The sequence below is a fragment of the Nesoenas mayeri genome (genome assembly GCF_963082525.1).
Source record: "Nesoenas mayeri genome assembly, chromosome: 5".
Taxonomy (NCBI): domain Eukaryota; kingdom Metazoa; phylum Chordata; class Aves; order Columbiformes; family Columbidae; genus Nesoenas; species Nesoenas mayeri.
The window spans coordinates 51,812,451-51,833,057 of record NC_137548.1 but is presented as its reverse complement, the minus strand read 5'-3'; the positions used below and the strand labels follow the sequence as shown (position 1 = coordinate 51,833,057).

Below are 20,607 nucleotides of genomic sequence, written 5' to 3'. Positions count from 1 at the left end.
TTTGACAGAGAGGATTTAGTAAGAAAAAGACCTACTTTCTAGTCTACGTATGATACTAAAGCCAGTCTGGCACACAGACAACAGAGTGATTAACACTTCCCTAATAAAATAATTGTAGGATCTGGTCATTAAAACACTATGGAGAGATGCAGAAATCTGGAGTTCAGCTCACAGCTATGTCACAGATTTCCTTGGAAAGTCTAAGCTGTCATTTAATCCCTTTATGATCAACATATCCAACAATGTTTATAATTATTTTCTTTATCATATCTATTTGGAATAAAAACATTTATGCACTTATTGAATCTAGTAAAATAGGGCTTGACTCACATTTCAGTTCCCACAGTACCACTGTAGTACAGAGTTTCGACACCAGTTCTTCACCATGGGAAGTCAGTTGGGAAAGGAAGCTATAGCTAAAAAAAATACATCTGCAAGTGTCCTTCTTCAAAAGTTTTTTTAAAACTGGCTGCACTATCAATAAGAAAGGGATATACTCAGGTCTTCTGAATAAGATATTCCCTGACACAATCTATCCCTGCAGCCAAACAAAGTAAAATTCATAATGCCAGCACCTCTTACCTAGTGTAATTCACTACGTGCTGCTAGAATGGCAGTTCTGTAAGACCTGAAGGCCTGGAGTCCGTCATGCAATACAACAGTAATCAAGCAACAAGACAGCAAAGCAATAAGCAGAGAAAAAAGCACGTACTTTTAACCAGCCATCCAAAAAGTATTGTTCCCTCCCCAGCATATCACAGTGCAGAAGACTACAGCATGAGAAGACATTAATTCTCCAAAACACCAAAAAGGCAAAACAAAGAGAGGCCTAATGCTTTGATTCTGCATGAGCTTGGTTCCAACAACTGTATTAATGAAATGCCCTTGATATTCACATAGACATTGCACTAATTTCCACGGGGACAGTTCTTTTCCAGAGATATTAAGCAGCTGACTGATCACAAAACAAGTAGGACCAGAAGAAAATGAAGTCATGAGGTCTCCTACAGTTTTGTGTGCCAGTTGTTTTCCAATGAGGTGCAAAGCTCAACTTACCTTCAAGTTACAATTTTCACAACAGAGCTTTTTTTCACTTGCAGTTGCTAGTGCTTAGTTAAGGTTGTATCTGTGAAGGTGTTTTCTCAGCAGAGCACTAAGAGCTTCCCCTCTCTGCACAGTGGAGGCCATTACCTTTCTTGTCAAACTTGGCTTAAACTGACCAACAGGCCCACAGCTGTAAGGGGAAAAAGATGGAAGACAACCAAGGATAGCAAAATTGCTCACGATCACATAGGGATCATGATCCCTCATGAAACCAGGTTTAAGATGCTATGAAGTAAATCTGTCACATTTTTAGCCCAGTAATCTTAACACTTTTCATAAAGCCTCCAAGTTTCCCAAACATGGTTCAATAAACCAAGAGGCACATACAAAGTAAAACTGGAAAATTAGCAGCAGGGAAAAGAGACTTCTATATGAGCACAGAATTAGTCGTCTATACTACTTCTGCCTCAGTCTGTTAACCTTTCTCTCTCTGCCCTCCACTTCCCTTTAGTTACTCACCACGAAATAAGTCTTTTAATTGCTATGTAACTAAAGCCATCTCTCTGGCAGATTGACTGAGAAGGCCAAGCTGGTGCCTAGGGACTACAGGCCCTTTGGTGACAGTTTTAATTCTGGTCAGAGTAGAGAAGTCAATAAATCATTCTTGCAGAATTGTTACTGACCCTGAGCAAGCCCTGGGAGGAAAGATGCAATCTCTGTTTACCAGGAAATAAAAGACTTGTTAATTTTTATTATTTATGTTTTTAAGTTTCAGATACAGAACAAAGAAATAAAAGCGAAAGAAAATAAAAAAAAAAGGAGAGAGAGAGTTCAAGAAAGGCAGGAAGTGTAAAGCCCGGCCTTCAATGACCAAGTGGAAGAGGACATTTCTTAAGTTCTGCTGCTTGATGAACGTAGTACTGATTCACCTGGAGCAGAACTGCATTGTCAACATTTCAGGATAATGACACAATCCTCAAGAAGGCAATAACACACAGTCACTATCCTTGCATTGTCCTAGTGGGTTTTGTTTTTTCCAGACAATTTATGAGTTTCCATTGGTCAAAATATTATTTTCTTTTCCAGATTTAGACAAATTTTTCTTTAGACTCTGAAAATATTTTAAAGTCATTAGCTGTGTCATTATTACTTCAATGGAAATGTGCTCACTAATATACTAGGTAAGGCATCCTCTTAGAGAATTCAAATAAATACAAGTTCATCACATGATTGTCCCTTTGGTGACAGCGGGTGTTACACCTCCAGCCTGCTATATATGCACATTTACACTGTGAGATTTCACCTTCCTCTGTGAGACTGTACTTTCAACCAATGGGACGTGAATGTTTCCAACTTTATTTTCTATTTTTAAATCAGGCTTTAAACTGATGCTTTCCATCAAAACAGGGAATTTATTTGGAATCTCCACAACATCAGAAAAGCAAGAAATGAATGATTAATGGCCACACAGTTTTAAGCAAATGCTGAAGGGAATTTAACCCTGTCATTTGAACACAACATGTTAGCACTTTCTTGCATCTAAGAGGCTGAAAATGTGCTCCACAAATGAGCATTTGTTTTATACATACATACTACACAAATCTGAAGTTAATCATCCTCAGAGAACAGGTGAAGAAGAGTAAACCACTGGACTGAAAACTCTCACCACATTTCATGACAACATTATTTGATAAGCAGCAGCTAGCAATTGCCTTGTACAGGCAATTCTGCCTTACTGGGCATACACAGTGTACCTATTTAAAATGCTATAGGACAGGACATCTGTACAATTACGTTGCACGTATTCTAATTTTTGCAGTGTGGATAAAAGACATTTTTCATCAACAGGTTGGGTAGTACAAGTTTCTAATGCCAAGCAACATATTCTCTGGATGCTATCATCTTAATGCCATAATGACAAGAATCCTTCAGAAATATCAGCAGGTAGATAAGCAATACTTTGTCCCCCATGTAAAAACTAATGTGTTCTGACATTGTTTCATAATCTGATGGCATTTATTTTACACAGTTGTCTCTAACCTTCCCCTAGACCAATATGAATTTTAGCACTGGCTTCACTGGAAACAGGAATAAGCCCTTTGTGAACAAAGATCTAAAGCCACCTTTGCATGACATAAAAGGAAAAACTGAAGAGGATTCTCAGCACACAGGAGTTAGCTACAAAAGACAAATACAGCAGCTAACAGCAGTTATTCCTGTAATCCTACATTGCTTTACTTGAGAGAAAGATTACTTCTCCACTGCACTTGGCATATCTAAAAAAAATTACAATGGCATGTCCAAGTCACAGCAGAGGTAAAGAAAACAAACCCGGCACGTACATGCTTCATTATCGCTTCACTTCATCATTGACTAGAACACAAGAAAATCAATAAGAATCCTATGCGAACACATCCACCATAATAAAATACGTGGCTTACATATATCAAATCCTAACAAGTGTGCTTGCATGCTCAGTGGAGAAAATCACTTCATAAAACAATCCCATGAGAGAACTAAAAACCAAAAAAGCTGTCTAAGGAAGGGACAAAACTGAATGAGGTATCCATAGGATAAAGAGATAACAATATGAACTCTTAATCAATATACTGGACTTGACAGGCCAATGCTTCTACCAATTATTCTAAGTCTTAGTTAACTTCATGCCTCCAAAGGGTCATATGCATTTTTGTCCATGCTGGAATCAGTAGACTAAAGTGACCTGCATCTATTTATGTCCCTCTAATCTATTTGATTCCTACAGAAACAATCCATGCTACACAGAAATTACTACCTGTTTAGGTCTCGCTGATCTCCTTTGTAAGAAGAGGGAGTGCACAGCATCACTCTTACTGCTTCAACAAGTGCCTTGGGAAATGCAATTCCCTGGTGTTGGAAATTCTTAATATAACCTCCATCTAGTTTTAAAATCCTGCTGTCTCCAATCATTCCCATAAGACATGCAAACAAGTCAGGTCCTCTTACACAATACAGGTTAAGGATATACATGGAATAAAACCTAGAGTTTGCCACAGTAGTTTTCAGTTATTCTGATTTGCCACACTAGCAGTAATTTGCTCATTGCCCTGTACTACACAAATTTTTATTTACCTGAAGAAGGGTTTTCTCTGTTATTTGGTGGTAGATTTCTGACAGTGTTTTTCCAAGTTAAAGTTTAGTATTCTAGCCCAGGATCTGTCTCAAGTGCTTATCTATAATATCCTCCAGATTTAACTTCTACTGACCTCCAAGTAAGTAGGCCAAGATATTTTAAAAGAACTGCATCTATTTGAAAATCATATTATCCCAAGAAAGTTAAAAATCTGTTCCTGTAATTACTAAGATTATTGACCAGGAGAGAGTAGACAAGATATATTATTTTGTTTGTGATTTTTAAATCTGTCTTATTGTCTTCTCTTTCATTCTTGAGTTCATTTGTTTGGCATATTTAGCCTTTTTTTTCTGTGCAGCAAACTGACACTTTTTTTTTTTTTTTGGTAATGTATACCATTTAATAAAAAATAACTGAGAAGACATTTCAACAAGAAAGGCATAATGAAGAAAAACAAAGAAGAAAGAATAGGCCTGAGAATTATCTTGGTATTGTAACTTACATCTTTCTAAAAGACATGGCATAAAAGATAAAAAAAATCTAATACTTAAAAAAGAAAAGTTCTACTATTAAACTGTCCCTTACTATCACATAGTTTTCTTAATCAGTTAAAACGCAAATTCAAAGTGATAGTGCCCATCGAATGTTCACCTATTCCAATTTCCTTGATCTTAGCTACTGCCTATTATTCCAGGTTGCTTTTACAACATACTTTTATCGAGCTTTCTTTACAGTCCTGTACGATAATGCCAGACAGACTTCTCGAATCAATTCTCAGTGCACCTGAATCAATTTCTGAAGCTCACCATGGCAAGGGAACAACCTTTTTTTGAGACTAGAGCCGGTCATATGAGTGTCTAATACACTGCATTAAATTTCTTCTGTAATTCAGTGTCAGGCTTTAAACCTAGTGCTGACAGTAGATATAACATATGCTTGTAAAAACAGAGAGTAGGGTATGAACTTGCATTACAGGTATTAGAGCACACATTTGACACCACAGTTCCCCTCCATTGTGAAAACAACAATGGAATAGTCCCACTTTCTCAGCAAGATCCTGACATTTGGGCACAACTCCTCAAGAAACACAAGCCTATGAATTAGTTTCACATGACAGAACTAGGACCCGAACCTTTGATAATGGTATTTAAAGAACAAAACCCACTGGTTTCTTTGATTTAGGGCAAGATTCCAAAGTCCAGAGGATTCACTAGTGTACCCAGGAAGACAACCTTGTTTCTATTACCTAAAAGTAGAAGTGACATATAATTTATTAACAAAAGAAGTCTAGAGAAAGTCACAAAGTGCTGTGTGTCTGTGAGGATCTCCTAGATCTGTACCAGGCACATTCACATCTCATTCAGGATCTCTGCTCTCCAAGGAGTAAGCTAGCAGAGGCTATTAGCCCCACTCTCACAATTCTCATCTCCCCAATAACAACAACAGGTGATGATTTCATTTCCTCTCAAAATCCACTACTTTATGAGTGTCTACTCACAGTGTCTACACTACTGTGCTCCTGAACACGCTGTTATTAATTCTCTGCTTTTCTCAACAGAAGTAATATTTTTGCCATAGTTACTATAACACTCTCAATGGATAAAAAAGGTATCATTTGCCTCTTTCTTAGAGTACTCAATTGTAAGACGGAACGGTCCTTCCCCACATATTACCACCACAAAAGTGTCATTTCTATTTCCAATTAAGAAGGTACTCCAAACTCATGAGGAGAAACTTTAATTACGCAGCAGCTTTGAAATCTCTCTCTACTGTACACAGATTTAATCTTAAGTGTGTTGCTTGCTAAATTTTATGTGGACAAACCAGCACCTTTTTATTACTGTCATGTTATTTATGAAATAAGCTGAGGGTCTGTAAATATAGAAAATTGCTCCTGGTTTGTGCTTAAATTTTGGATACTGTTCCTAAGTCACATGCCTCAAAACAGTATTTCACTAAAAACACTTAGAAACAAAACAGAAAAAGACTTCCATAAAGTAGAAAAACAACAAGGTGTTACAGTTACCTATTCCTATTGTTTGCAGTTCAGTTCAATGCAACTACAAGTAGCTCTTCCTTTTCACGAGCTGCAAACTCTTTTTCCACACTAACAAATAATCAAACAGTTCCCCAGTTCCCAAATCTTAAGATTTTTTCAGCTTTTTATGTTGGGCGAATGTGTTTAGTTATATACCTGCATTTTGTGTATGTGTGTGCATTTAAATACTTACACATACTTTCGCACTTATCTACACAAAAGAGACACTCAAATGCAATCAAAATGAGCTTCTAAAAAAAGTCCATGTAAATTTGATGCCCATATAACAGAGCAGACCCAGAAAATAACTGGGACCAGGAGGGAAACATTTTCTCCCAACTCCCCAATCCAAAAAAGCTTTTGCTTCTTGTTGAAGGTGATGTCAAAATCCCCAGTTACCTCTGGGGGAGTTTTCCCCTTCTTTTTTAAAAGGTGCTGTTAATAGCAGGTCGGTCTGACCAAAGGTTTCTGTTTTGGAATAAAAATAAGAGGAGCCTTCTTTGGTTCTTCTTGTTAAATAGCTCAGCTGGAGTCACATTGTGGAGGTTTTTAAACTCATCACAGCACAATATTGAAACAGAGTGAGAACCCAGAGTCTTGGACAAGCTCTTCAGATAAAACTCACAGTGCTGTATGGGATGCATCTTAAAACACATTTTTTTTAATCCATTTTCAACTGATTTTTAATGGTAAGAGAGACTATATTGCTCTACCTCAAAAACAGCAAAGCATTAAAGCCCACCTCTAGTCAAATATAAGGATACATCTAACGGTGTATCATTACATCCCCACCGGCTGAGCACAACAATCACTACTTCCTAACCTTCATGTTCCCATGAAAAGACATATCACTAGACAGTCTCTACTTCCCACATCAGAAACTTCTTACAGTTTGTAAGCTGCCAAACAGGCTACATTTTATAATTTACCTGTCCTCAGTTTTTGTAATGATGTTTATTTTTATTCTTCTTTTTACACAAAAGTAACATTATTACCTCTTAATAAACTTCGTACTTTGCGCAGCTCTCAGTTGATGAAGTCTCTCAAACTAGAGCTGTATGCACAGGAGAACTTGTGATTCTCTCCATAAAGCAGAGCAGTTACAGTGATTTGTCAAACACCTCCCTAGCATCCTAAGGTTGTTTTCCAAGTTACAGTGGGGAGACGATCAGTCACTGCAGAGTAAAAGGACACCTTCTGCCTCTTAAGGGAGCTTCAAATGACACCAGTCACTGGCTAGAGCCCCAAACCCCAACCGGGTGGGACAATAACTGCAGTGGAAGTGCAGATATGTGCAGTAAAAGTGCACATAATGGAGGGTAATATATTGGTGTCGAGAGAGTCTGACAGCCCATGTGGGCAGGGAAAGAAATTAAGAGGACACTCCTGGCCAGAAGTGACACAGACACAGTGAAGAACAAAAATGTCCATCTCTTCCCCCTTTCACTTACCAAACAAGCATTCAGAAAAGCAGGCAGCCACATCACAATTTTTAAAAATCACTGTTAGCAACCTAATTATTTGAACAAATCTTACAGCGAAGTCTAGTTAACATGAAAGATTTTACTTCCAGTAACAGTTTCAGCTCCCCTGCCACTGCCCTTCTATTTGTGCATGAAAAAAGAAGGGATGATGCATAAAGGAATATGTCTAGAAACACTGTCAAGTCCATCTCTACACCATGTTCCTAAGAACCTCATCTACACATCTTTTAAACACCTCCAGGGACAGGGACTCAAAAACTTCCCTGGGCAGCCTGTTCCAATGCCTGACAAACCCTTCCAAGAAGAATTTTTTCTAATATCCAGTCTAAACATCCACTGGTGCAATTTGAGTTCATTTCCTCTTGTCCTATCACTTGCTACTTGGGAGAAGAGCGCCCCACCTTGCTACAACCTCATTTTGAGGAGTTGTAAAGAGTGATAACATCTCCCCTCAGCCTCCTTTTCTCCAGACTAAACAACCCCAGTTTCCTCAGCCACTCCTCATAAGACTTGTACTCCAGACCTATCACTAGCTTCACTGGACTTCTCTGAAATCACTCCAGCATCTCAATGCCTTTCCTGTAGTGAGGGGCCCAAAACTGAAAACAGTATTCGAGGTGCAGCTTCACCAGTGCTAAGTACAAGGAAACAATTACTTCCCTAGTCCTGCTGGCCACACTATTCCTGATACAAGCCAGGATACTGTTGGCCTTTTTGGCCACCTGGGCACAATGCTGGCTCATGTTCAGCCATCTGTCAATCAGCACCCTCAGGTCCTTTTCCACCAGGCAGCTTTCCAGCCACTCTTCCCTGAGCCTGTAGCGCTGCCTGGGGTTGTTGTGACCCAAGTGCAGGACCTGGCACTTGGCCTTGTTCAACCTTGTACAATCAGCCTTGGCCCATTGATCCAGCTGTTCCAGATCCCTCTGTGTGGCCTTCCTACCCTCCAGCAGATCAACACTCCCACCCAACTTGGTGTTGTCTGCAAACTTGCTGAAAGTGCACTCAATCCCCTTGTCCAGATCATTGATAAAGAGATTAAACAGAACTGGCCCCAATACTAAGCCATGGGGAATACCACTTGTGACTGGGCTCCAACTGCACTTGATTCCATTCACCACCGCTCCTTGGTCTGTGTCACGATACCACAAACACAAGGGGACACAAAACAGCAGGACACAAAACAGGGGCTAAGAAGGTGACTTGAGCAAGGAGAGTCATATTTCTCACTCCAGGCATGCAGCACTAATTCCATTTCATAGATGCTGGCAGGCTTAACCTCAAAACTCCTCATCTTCTTCCAAACTACGCCATATCCACTTCCTTGAATCTCTCTGTTTCAATACTTAAAAATACACTAGGATTTTGATTTTTAACTCAGGCAGTCACTCAAACATTTCTGCAGGCACTAAGATGTGAGAGAGTGTCAATGGACACAGTATTGCAGTTACATTAATTTAGAATATCAGGAGGGTCAAAGCTGGAGAATATTACGGTATGCTCCAAAAAAAAAAAAAAATTAAAAAAAAAAAATCCCAAAACACCTCCTAGAATGAACTCCTGCAACTTTTATCCATGCTCAATATTCATTATGCACAAAATCCTGAAGAATTCATGCTTAAGCATCACAGACCCCAAGGATGCCAGAATCCGTCCCAGGAAGACATGCAAAGGTAGCACCTTCCTTGCAATTACCATCTCAGACGTTTTAAAATAAGCAACCACAGCGTGAACAAACACCTTTTTATATGCAAAAGAAGTATACAGAGAGGTGAAAATATTCAATCCCAATCAACAGTTACTGCAGTACTACAGAATTATATCTGCACATTTTAGTGAGCAAACATATCATGCAAAGAACTGTGGGCATAAAAGAATTTCATCGAAGGCCAGCCCCACTGTGCATTTCTTGCTGTCGTCTTAGAAGCACATAGGAAACCAGCAACCTGAATGGGGCTCTAGACATAACAAGGTCCTCTCACAGCCAACAAAGAGCACATAATTCAGGACTAATTTTAGGAGAAGTTACATGTATCAAAGTAGGGGGCATGAGGAAGATGACTGAAAATATACACCACAAAACTAAACTTTCATGTATACAAGTGCATTAGACCTACAGTGCCATAAATGTGCTTAGTGTTTTACAAAAAAACTGATAATTCCCCTGTCTCTAGGAGCTTATGTTCCACATTCAATAAGGTGATAATGCTTCTTAGAAACATTAAATGTACTATAGCTATTTTAAGAAGTAAAGAAGCCTTAGAAAGAAACACTGTAAAACGCAACCTTGCAATGATTCAAAATATAATACACTTCAGTGCTTCTTGGCATAGCTGAAGGCACATTCCGGTAAAAATAAAAAATAGTGCTTCATCAAGCGCCTAAAAGGTCTTTAAAATTCAGTGCTGCATATGCAATAGGCATTTTGATTGTCACTCACAACAGAAATGTTACTGTATATGAAGCAGTACCTGACAGCTGTTTAATAACATATGACATTATAAAACAATTATTTTTGTTAGTTTGTTTACGTTTAAGGACAGATTTGACAGAAATTTGGTCACAATTACAAAATCAAAACTAAGGGTTTTCGGGCAAAAATCCACTGAAGGCTTTTGTTCACTGATACCCATAAACAATGGGCTTTCAAGGTGAAACGATGCACCAAGAACTGTCAAATAAGAAATAATTTAGAAGGAGGAAAGGAAGAAGGAAAAGCAGATAGCTATTGAAGAGATTATCCGAAACTCAGATACTGAGCTAAGAGAGACATTTACGTGCCACATTGCCAAACCTATGGGAGGCAGCCAACCACAAACCAGACACAGGTCTCTAATGGTACTACTACTAACAACTGTATTCATACTTGCAATTTCTAAACGTTAACCAAAAAATGGTTAGAGTGCCTGCTTACAGTGCTAGGCACTCTGCAAGTTTAGAAACATAGCTGGGATATCTCCCAAAGTCTAACAGAAGACAGTAAGCAGGACAGAGGAAAGGCTGAAGATAAACACAAGTAGCACAAGTGCAGCAAAGGTTTGTAACCCTCTGGGCAGTTTGAGGAACGTGGGGGTGTGTGGGTAGGGTGTTTATTGTGAACACCTACCAAAAAGGGAAGGGAGGAGCCTGGAATAAAGGCTATAACGCAGGGAGGGTAAAACCAGACAGGACTGAGTGACTGAGATTAAGTTTTCAGCGCATCACCAGTGAGCACAGGCCAGCAGCCACCCGGGCCAGAAGCACAGGGCACTCTCTGCATGGGCTCCAGCCCTTGCTGAGCCGCTTCTGCAGCTGGTGCCAACAGCTGCTGTCCCTGGCTGGCCGCTCCCCCAGGCCACAGAGCCAGGTCATGATGGGAGGAGGCACAGCCATGGCCCCGGTGATACCAACACAGCCATGTCCTAGGGCTGCAAGTCCCCCAATGAGACTGTGGTGACACAGTTCAGTTGAGCCTGTGTCAGACTATCTTGAGTCTCTCATCTGGTTCCAGTCACTCCATTCCCAAAAGAGATACTAGCACAACTTCAAGAGTATCGATTATGGAAAAATAATATCTGCTTGGAAGGACTATCTTTGGATACTTAAAACTAAACAAACAAACAAATTACTGGATATTCAGAGCTTGCTTAACAGTGAATAAAGAAAGAAATTATTAAAAAAAATAGAAATATAGAAAAACATATGCCCCTGTGATGGAAAGGAATGATTTACTGCAGTATGAAAGACAGTTAAGAGGGAAAAAAAAAAAAAAAGAATGTAGCAATGCAGACAACTGTATCATTCAGCAAAGAAACTGAAACTGCAAAACAGTCTCCAGATGAAAAAAACAAAGGTCCAGTATTCAAAATTCTTAAAAACAAGTGTAGGCAAAAATGTTTAAATAACCAAAAGAAGTGTCTCAGTGTACAACTCATAAAAATCCTCCAATGACAGAGTGTTGTCTGGATAACCTAAGGCAGCTTCTCTTAACACCTATTTGCTGATTACAATTTGATTGAAAATAAGGGCACTGCAGACTACACAAATGCAACTGAACACCGATAACTGCTAAGACCTTAGGTTAATCCCTCTTCCCTCTTACAAATAATGCTGCTGAATAACCTCAGAACTTCAAAATATCTACATAAACTGGAGAACTCAAAAATGAACATTCACATACACTCCATATCTCAAAGTTTAGAACACAGCTCTTGAAGAGGAAAAACAGTACTTACATCTAATATTATAATATTACTTCAAAATTCCTAATTTGACACTTGGTATGTAACAAACACTGGGAGCTAATAACATTCCTTTAAATAGACAGATTTAGAAAAAGAATTCATGGTATAGACCCTGTAACTTACTTCAACATCATTATCTATTTCTTTCACAGCATAGCTTGATTAAATATGTTGAAGATTAAAAAAGAAAGAGACAATTAAATCAAGCTGTATGGTATAAAGGAAATTTTTTTCCTAACATAATGAGATCATACCATTAAGGCTCCACTGCTTACAACTTACAAGTAATTTTCTTGCTTTATGGGATATTGTCCTTCATTCACACACACACTCCATTATGCATTATAGATAATGTATATAGGAGACTAAATGGAAGAAATTGCAATAAGCATTTCACACAAGATAATGGAATGGATATATGATACAAGGGAGGCTCAACGTGGATGTAGAAATCCGCTTATCGGGCCCTGCACAGTATCCCAGCTATTTATGTAAAGTTTAAGTTATCTGGAGAAAGAGGAGAGAAGGGGAGATTCATAGAAGAACAAGGTTATTCATTTACTTTAGTAAACCTGTGTGATAAACCATTACTCATATTCCTCACACCCATACCTTTGGACTTACCTTCACCGGGACTCTGTTGTGGTTAATGCCATTACTACATAATAATGTAACGGTGCAGGACAGAACTGGGAATAGCAATGTGAAATGTTTAAAGAACACATTTACATGGAGAAAAAGACATTTTACCATTACAAAATCCACAGTTCTGTTAGAGTTTTCTTTACTGTCAGCTGTCCACAACTCCAAATCCAAATTCTCATGCTGAACAATCCATACTATTCATCTCATGTCATCTCATTGTGGGAGAGGTTTAATACAAATCAAACCATTTTGGATCTCCAGTCCCTCTACTGAATTTAATAAGATCTGGATCAGGCTTCTGGAATTTAACCTAATCTCACAGGTTTAGCTATGACAGGAATCACTAAAGTTTAAAGACTGAACCTGTCTTTGTGTGTGAGTTATTATTCAAGGGATGCTTTCCTGGCAAATTACAATTCTGGACTGGGTCTCTCTTCCATCAGATATTAATTTCCACTATAATTCCCAATTCTTCAGCCTGTATTTTTCAAAGAGGTCTTCAGTACTGAAACAATTTGTGATGAGGAAGGGAATTCACAAGTGAAGAACAGAACTCTAAAACACTTACCTGTTTTACCTGGTCAGAACAACTCCAACAGACAACAGGACACAAAGACGTTCCCACTTTCTACTACACTTCTCTCAGTAATGCCCTGGTCACAAAACTCCGTAAAGCAACTTTCAAGGCAATGGCAAAACAGGACAAGATTGTATGGGAACCAGATGTAGCGCCATCTCTGAACAGGGCTTTCACAACTTACAGAAAAGAGCATTTCTTAAACACTGACTGCCAGCATCTCAGTTTTTAATACTTAGTTTAAGACCATCACAGTCACTCTGACACACATATTAAGCAGAATATTACCTTATTATGTCATCCAATGTCCAAAACATGGGCATATCTTCTATGTAGAACTTGGTTTTGCATTCACTGAGGAGTTTTGCTACTGATATCAACAGCATTAGTTCACAAGCCTCTTTAATCAGTAGTTGCCCTCCATAGTTCTTTTTATAAATGTTAAGTACAGACAAGTTTAAGATCATTACTTATGTCAAGAGCATCTCCCCTCTTCTCCATGCTCAGATTTTTCAATTGCAATTCATTAACACCGTACACACCAATAATAAAATAAAAATAAATTTAAAAGACATTGTCAACAATAGAACGCACATCTATTACTAACTACTGAACCCTCCAAACTCCTTTGCCATTTTAAAAATCAAGTGAAGAATTCAAAAGGACAAAGGTTATAGCACATAGTGAAGGAAATGATCTCTAGAACAAATGGCTCCTTCACTGAAAAAAAAGAACAAAAGATTGAACCCTTCCATTGTTTTCTTGATTGTTGGTATGGGTTGCAGCAGCATTGAAACCTGTCAGGTAGCTAAACTGTATTCACATACATAGTAACAACCACGAGTAACACTCAGAAACAACAAAAACTCTTAAAATACTATTCCAGCTTCAAACTGTGTATATCTCCATTTATAAACATTGACACAAACACAAGGAAAGAAGGATGCATAGGTGCAAAACTCACATACATATATAAGCAAAAGTTAAGCAGAGATACATAGACCAAATGAAAAACCTTGAAAAATATAGTGATAATACCATTCACTGGTACACATTCCTTTTGAAATAAAGAGATGTTATATTTAATTAAAATAGGCCTTTTAAAAGCAAAGAAATTGCCTTAAAATTGTGTGCTCCACGATTTTGAGTGTCCCTATACCATAGTCTCTTAGTTTCAGAGTCCAAAATCCTTAAAAGAGGTCGCTAAACAAAAGAGACAGACTGCAGCTGAAAAGACCTTTTTACATGTCCTAGCATCCATGCAAAACTTCCCTTCTTGGAAGGCCACATCCCTTGTGGTGGCAACAAACCAACAATTAGAAGTAGGTTAACCAAACTCCAAAGGATTATTTGCTTTCATTCTAATTTGTCATTTGGGCTTTTTTAAAAAAATGTAAATCTTAAACATAGCTGCAATTACAGTTAACAGCAATGGTAGACAAGATTTTCAGAAATAGCTGCAGATATTTACTTTCCTTAACTGTCATCTTTATCTCTGGAATGTGGATCCCAACTTACCTACTCAAGGACACAATCTTCAAAAGCATTTCAGCACTCTACACAGTGGCTCCTTCCAGAAACATCACCTTTCAGAAGATTCTGGTTTTAAAATGATTTTGTCACTGATCCTCAAAGGTGCTATCTCCAAGATTTGTGTGGACTGCAAAGCAGCACTGGAGCTTTATTTTAAATAGTCAGTGTACTCGGAGATAATGACCTGTAAATATTAAGCCTAGAGGAAGGTCACAGTCTTGCATATACTTGCTTCATTAATTTACAAACTGAAGACAATTTTGCTTTTTTTGCCTAACACAGTACAAATCTACTCATATTCTTCTCAGAGCAAGGTGATCAAAACATGGGACTGGTGGAGACAAGGAAGACCAATTGGCATGACCAGAGGCCTTGCAGGTCTTCCTACATGACTCTGCCTTTCCAAGCTAAGAGGCAATGTCATTCTGACCCGCATGATGAGTTGGAGGTGAAGCAACAGTTAAAATACGGAGCTGAGAAGCCAACAGTAGAACCTGAAAGCCAAAATGCAACTCAGTTTATGTCAGAAGAATGGCATAAACAGCCTTAGATCTTTATGTTGCAACATAAAAGGAAACTTAAGAAATAAAAACATCACAAGCAAAAATATGCAGATTAGGCACCTCCCCTAGCACCACCTGAAATCCAACCAACCTCAAGTATATTTTTCATCACACTACTGCTCCAACATTTCAGAAACAATCAAGACTGCATAAAATAAAGAGACCGTGTTGAGCAACCCAATGGACACATGGATCTCTCTATCTCTTATCTAAGGATGACAGATTTGGGGCAAATTAATTGTTCATTTGCCCTGACTGAAATTCACTGAACAAGGCTCCACAATTTGTGAAGCCTGAGACTGAAACAATCTGAATGTCCCATTAATATAAAACCTACAAACAGAAGGCTTCCCAAAAGAGGCAAGGGGAATGCCACTCAGCAGGAAGATGACTAATGACAAGATCTCCTATTTTTTTCAATAACTCCAGCACAAATTACCACGTCTGGCTCCTCAGAAACATTCTGCAAATTCAACACACAATTCAATCCTCCATAGCATGGACTAGGTCTGTAGGAACATAGTGGAGATCACCTGCACACAAAGACTTACCCCTACACTCAATCCTTTGTCTCCACTACAAGGTAAAGGGAAACCACTCACAGTTTGATGTGTAAAATCACACCATTCACAGGAGTACCCTGATAGGTAAGCAAAGAGAAAAAAGACCTAAAAACCTGATCAGTGAGACAGGGAAAAAATTTACTACAAACAGACTGAGCATTTTTGATGCTATGCCAGAACTGTGAACAGGCCAACTTCTGTCACAACAAAAAGAAATTGTGTCGTACAGACCTGCATCTCTCAGGAAACTGCCCCCTTGTCAAACAGCCTTCATGCAACGTTGCAGCACAACACTAGCAAGAATGATCTCCTTTCTGAAGAAAGATCACTCTTATCTGACATGGTCTCAGAAGTTACCAAAAAGAGCAACTGCAGGACCAAAATCTTTGCTGCTGCAACAGCTGGCCCATAACTGATCACTTACACTTCAATGTCTGTACCAACTTCTTGGTTTAAGTTCTGTTCACTTTCATTTTGCCTTTTCTCAAATATTTTCTCTCTCAGTCTCTAGTTCTCTCCTAGATATAGTAAAAAGAAAATCAAAACACCCTATTAATAATTCCAAAAATCTTGTTAAAACTGCTCCATACTTTGTAAAAGAAACTATTTACCAGGCCTTTCAAAGACTGAGTAAGGCAGGGTGTTAAGCCATCTATGAAAGGTGTGACGATTTAAAATTTATTCACTAGCATAGCAAGAAAACAAGACAATATCAGATTACCAAGCCTTTGTGTCTTTACACATTCTGAGATATCTGACACACATAATTTCTTTGTTTTTCCATCACCAGGCACTAAAGGATTAGATATGACATATTTTGTTCAGGGCATCTCATCTTAGTTATTACTTACCACCTTCCACACTGGAGGAAAAAAAAAAAAAAAAAAAAAAAGAGAGAGAGAAAGAAATATACTGCTAGTACAACATGGGTGAAGTAAAAGTAAAAACAGAAGTTGCCAGTGTTTCTTGAGGGACTGGGACAGATGCATAAAAAAAGCCAACTACTCCAGGATGTTCTTTACAAAAAAACAGGAATGGAGCAAAAAAATCAGAACAATCCCAAAAGGCTGCAACATTTGTAGTGTACCCCTTGTCACACCACTCCCTACTACCCTTAGTTCAAAATACTTTCAACCAGCTGAGGGATAGAACCTCATATATTTCCTCATTATGTGACATTTACTTCCTACAGTTCCCACATCGGCCACCATAAACCCACACATATAATTCAAAACCATTCTGGATTGAGACAGCCTCCTCATTTTAATAGCATTTCCTGAATAATTACTATTTTGTAGTTACCCTTATCACGTATTTCTGTAGTTTGCCCAAATCTGTAGTCCACTCACAGGTCATGCCTTCTGCCCTCTCTCCTTCTGAGAAGGCTGGTATGTTCTTACTCAACACCTTTGAGTATTTGAAAATTTCAAGTCTGATATGCTACCTTAAGTCATTTTAAAGAAAAGTAGCATGTTAAAACAGCTGATATTCTTGCCAGTAACACTGAAGTACTATTCCTTCCTTTAAGAGAAAGGAAAAACTTCTGAAATAAATAGATACCTAATGTATCTGTTAGATACTAATAGATATCTAACAGATAACTTAAGGTTAGCTTTAAAAGACTACAGTTGTGGTGGTGACATATATCACAAAGGGATAAAGAATTTTTAGGAGGATTAAAATATCCCCAAAATAACATTCAGCAAGGGTTATCCAAAGCAATATAGTAGATTATTCTTGCCTAAATACCATAAATACTTTCCTGCTATTTAGATAAACAGCTCTAGGGACACATTTTAAAACAACAGTTTTTAATAGACTGCACTTGTTTTGAGCAATTAGAGTTTAAAAATAGGCATATTTTAAAGCTAGTGAAACACAGTTTCTGTGGGGATTCACAAGCACTGTTTCAGGGATCACTTTTAGATAACTCAGTATTGACTATTCTTTTAAAAAATACCACTAAATCTCATTTCTGCTGGTATTATATCAAAAAGCACCATCTCTGCAGCATACATTACAGACCTCAGGGTTTCAAAGGCTTTCCAGTCACCTATAACTGCTGTAAGCAAGCTTTTACACCTAGAGCTGACACTCCTGAATCCTTCTCTACAGTAAATCAAAATTTTCCCTTCATTTTCATAATTTTTTTAAAAATTATATATCTATATACAGATAGAAAGGCAAAATAATCCCTCTGAAATCTCCTAAAAATAATGGTGCAGATTATATTACACTTCCCAACCCCGCTCCCCGGTGAATTATTTTAGTAATAAATATATGCTACAGAGAATATCTATCTCCAGCAGATTTAGTCTTGATGGCAAGGCTTGACTAAAGAATAAAAATCTGGACAAAATAGCAAAACACAGCTGAATCCTTCAGAGCAGTACTTAGTCACAGAAAACTTAGCATTATTTGTGTGAAATGCAATTACCAGAAACTCACATGAAACCAGTTGTACTGAATAAATGCATCAGTTTTCAATTTAGTCACTAAATCCGAATGTGTGACTGACACAGAAATCTTACTTAGCATATGAATGAACAGGAGGACGCAGCCAGGGCTTCGGTATTCACATTTCACTGAAGGAGAAGCAGAGATCAGAACAGGAGACGGGTTCAGGTGGTGGAGGCTGTTTCTCCCATCTTATACAGTCACTCTTCGTGATGTGGGTCAGGTTAGACTAGACTTACTTTTGCAAGTAAACTGGTGCAACAGGAATATTAGAACACTCAACTGAAGAAGTTTTCCTTCACTATAGGTTAGTCAGTACCCTAAAATAACTGTCACCAACACACCATTTGCAGTTCTCTGCAGGATCAGCCATTGGTCAGACTCTCTAAGATCCCATTAACAGATGCAAGATGGTCTTAAGTAATACCTCCTTTGTGCCTAAATGTTTTAAGATTGCTGAAGGAAAAGCGCTAATTAGTCCTGTGGTCATACGTGTATGATTACATTTAATATTATTCTGTCTTCTAATAATAGTTAAGTGCTAGGTAGGAACAAATGCGAACATTTGTAGTTAAGATCATGAGTTTTTAAACACACACACCTTTATGAAAAATTAGTATGTACGTGTTTAGACCATTTATGTATAAGAATTACATTGAAAGGTCAGTTGGCTTTCTGCTTCAGAGAAAACCTTCAACGTAAAAAAGCTTCTGCATTCTGCACACACACAGAAACCCAGACAAAATTTCCATGTCAGGCTAAGCTTATGGTTCCTGAGACTGATCTTACAACTGGGGCCTTCAGTCAACTAAAGAGAGTGATGCCCAATTTCACAGACCACTCATGGTGAAACGAGAGAAATTTCACAGTTTTTTTCTGAAAATGAGGAGCAAAGGGAAAGAGGTTTGGTGGGCTATTTTATTTTTTAAATCTAGTCATACACGTAGTGCTGATTTTTTCTGTAGATATTTCAAGGTGCAGTGGAAGGGAGCACAAAGTAAAATAACCTTGTGGATGCAGAAAGCACATATCAACTAGGTGACTTCTTTGGGGACATAAGAATTGCCATACTAAATAAGACTGGTGGTCCAGACTGACAACAGCCAGTCTATCAATCAGAACAAAGAGCTAGAAACGTGTATTCTTCTCGATCCCCCTGTATTTAACTTTGTTCTGTCACCCATTATTTCAGCATCTGAACACATTCCACCTCTTCTGCATAGGATGGCAATGTAAATCTCTTGAAGACTTCAAACATGCAACAAAATGTTATATCTGGTTTTCATTGAAGAAGATCATAAAATCATCAAATAGTTTGGGTCGAAAGGGACCTTCAAAGGTCATCTAGTCCAAACCCCTCTGCAATGAGCAGGGACATCTTCAACTACATCATGTCGCTCAGAGCCCCACCCAGCCTGGCCTCGAATGTCTGCAGGAACGGGGCACCTACCACCTCTCTGGGAAACCTGTCCCAGTGTTTCACCACCCTCATTGTAAAAAATTTCTTCCTCATGTCCAGCCTGAATCTCCCCTCCTTTAGTTTATCCCTTGTCCCATCACAACAGGCCCTGCTAAAAAGTCTGTCTCCATCTTTCTTAAATGCCCCTTTAAAGTACTGAAAGGCCACAACAAGGACTCCCTGGAGATTTAGGATAGAGGGCTAAATGACACTGTGAACACTATGGAGGTATAAAAGCTTTAGCAAATTAGAAAGGTTTTGCAACCCTCCCTAAAAATATTTACACTGGACTTGTATGGTCTCCTCTATGAGTCTGTCCACAGCCCCATAAGCATCTGTCCATAGCTACATACACAGACTAAAAAATTTCTTCAGTATTTTTTTCTAGATTTTGTCAACTACAGTTTTCCAGAGAAGAATAGACATAGGCTGCTCTGTAAACCTTACCCTATAACAGAGTAACAGGGATCTGTCCTGTTAACAACTGGAGCATGGCAAGGAAGATCTCATAAACCAAGTGAAACACTGCAACACATCCACATAGCCTATACGGTGGGGCGAGACAACATTTCTTTGCAAGAACTTAAGTACACATTCACTTTCCTCAAACACAGCACATATTGCTGAAACTGAAAGACAAGAAGGCTCTAACAAAAGATGGAGTTTCTTGGACCAAAAGCAAGCTTTAAGCTAGAAGGCCAATCCCCACCACCTCATCGCAAATGTCACAGAAGTCAACTGCGTTGCCCAATTCCAGTGCAAACTTCCATCCTTGAGATAAAGAACATATCTTAGCCATATTGTTTTATGGTCTCAGTATTCTGTACCAAGGGAAGTGATACTGATTAAAAGGCAACTGTTTTGGTAGGGTATTTTTAATTTTATTTGGGGTTTTTTTGCTTTGTTTTG

General features: G+C 38.5%; 1 protein-coding gene across 2 annotated transcripts in view; it reads right to left on the bottom strand.

Annotated features, from left to right (window-relative positions):
* The window catches only part of BRSK2 (BR serine/threonine kinase 2), a 313,267-nt gene that overhangs the window by 253,549 nt on the left and 39,111 nt on the right, over positions 1-20,607 (bottom strand). The window lies entirely within an intron of this gene.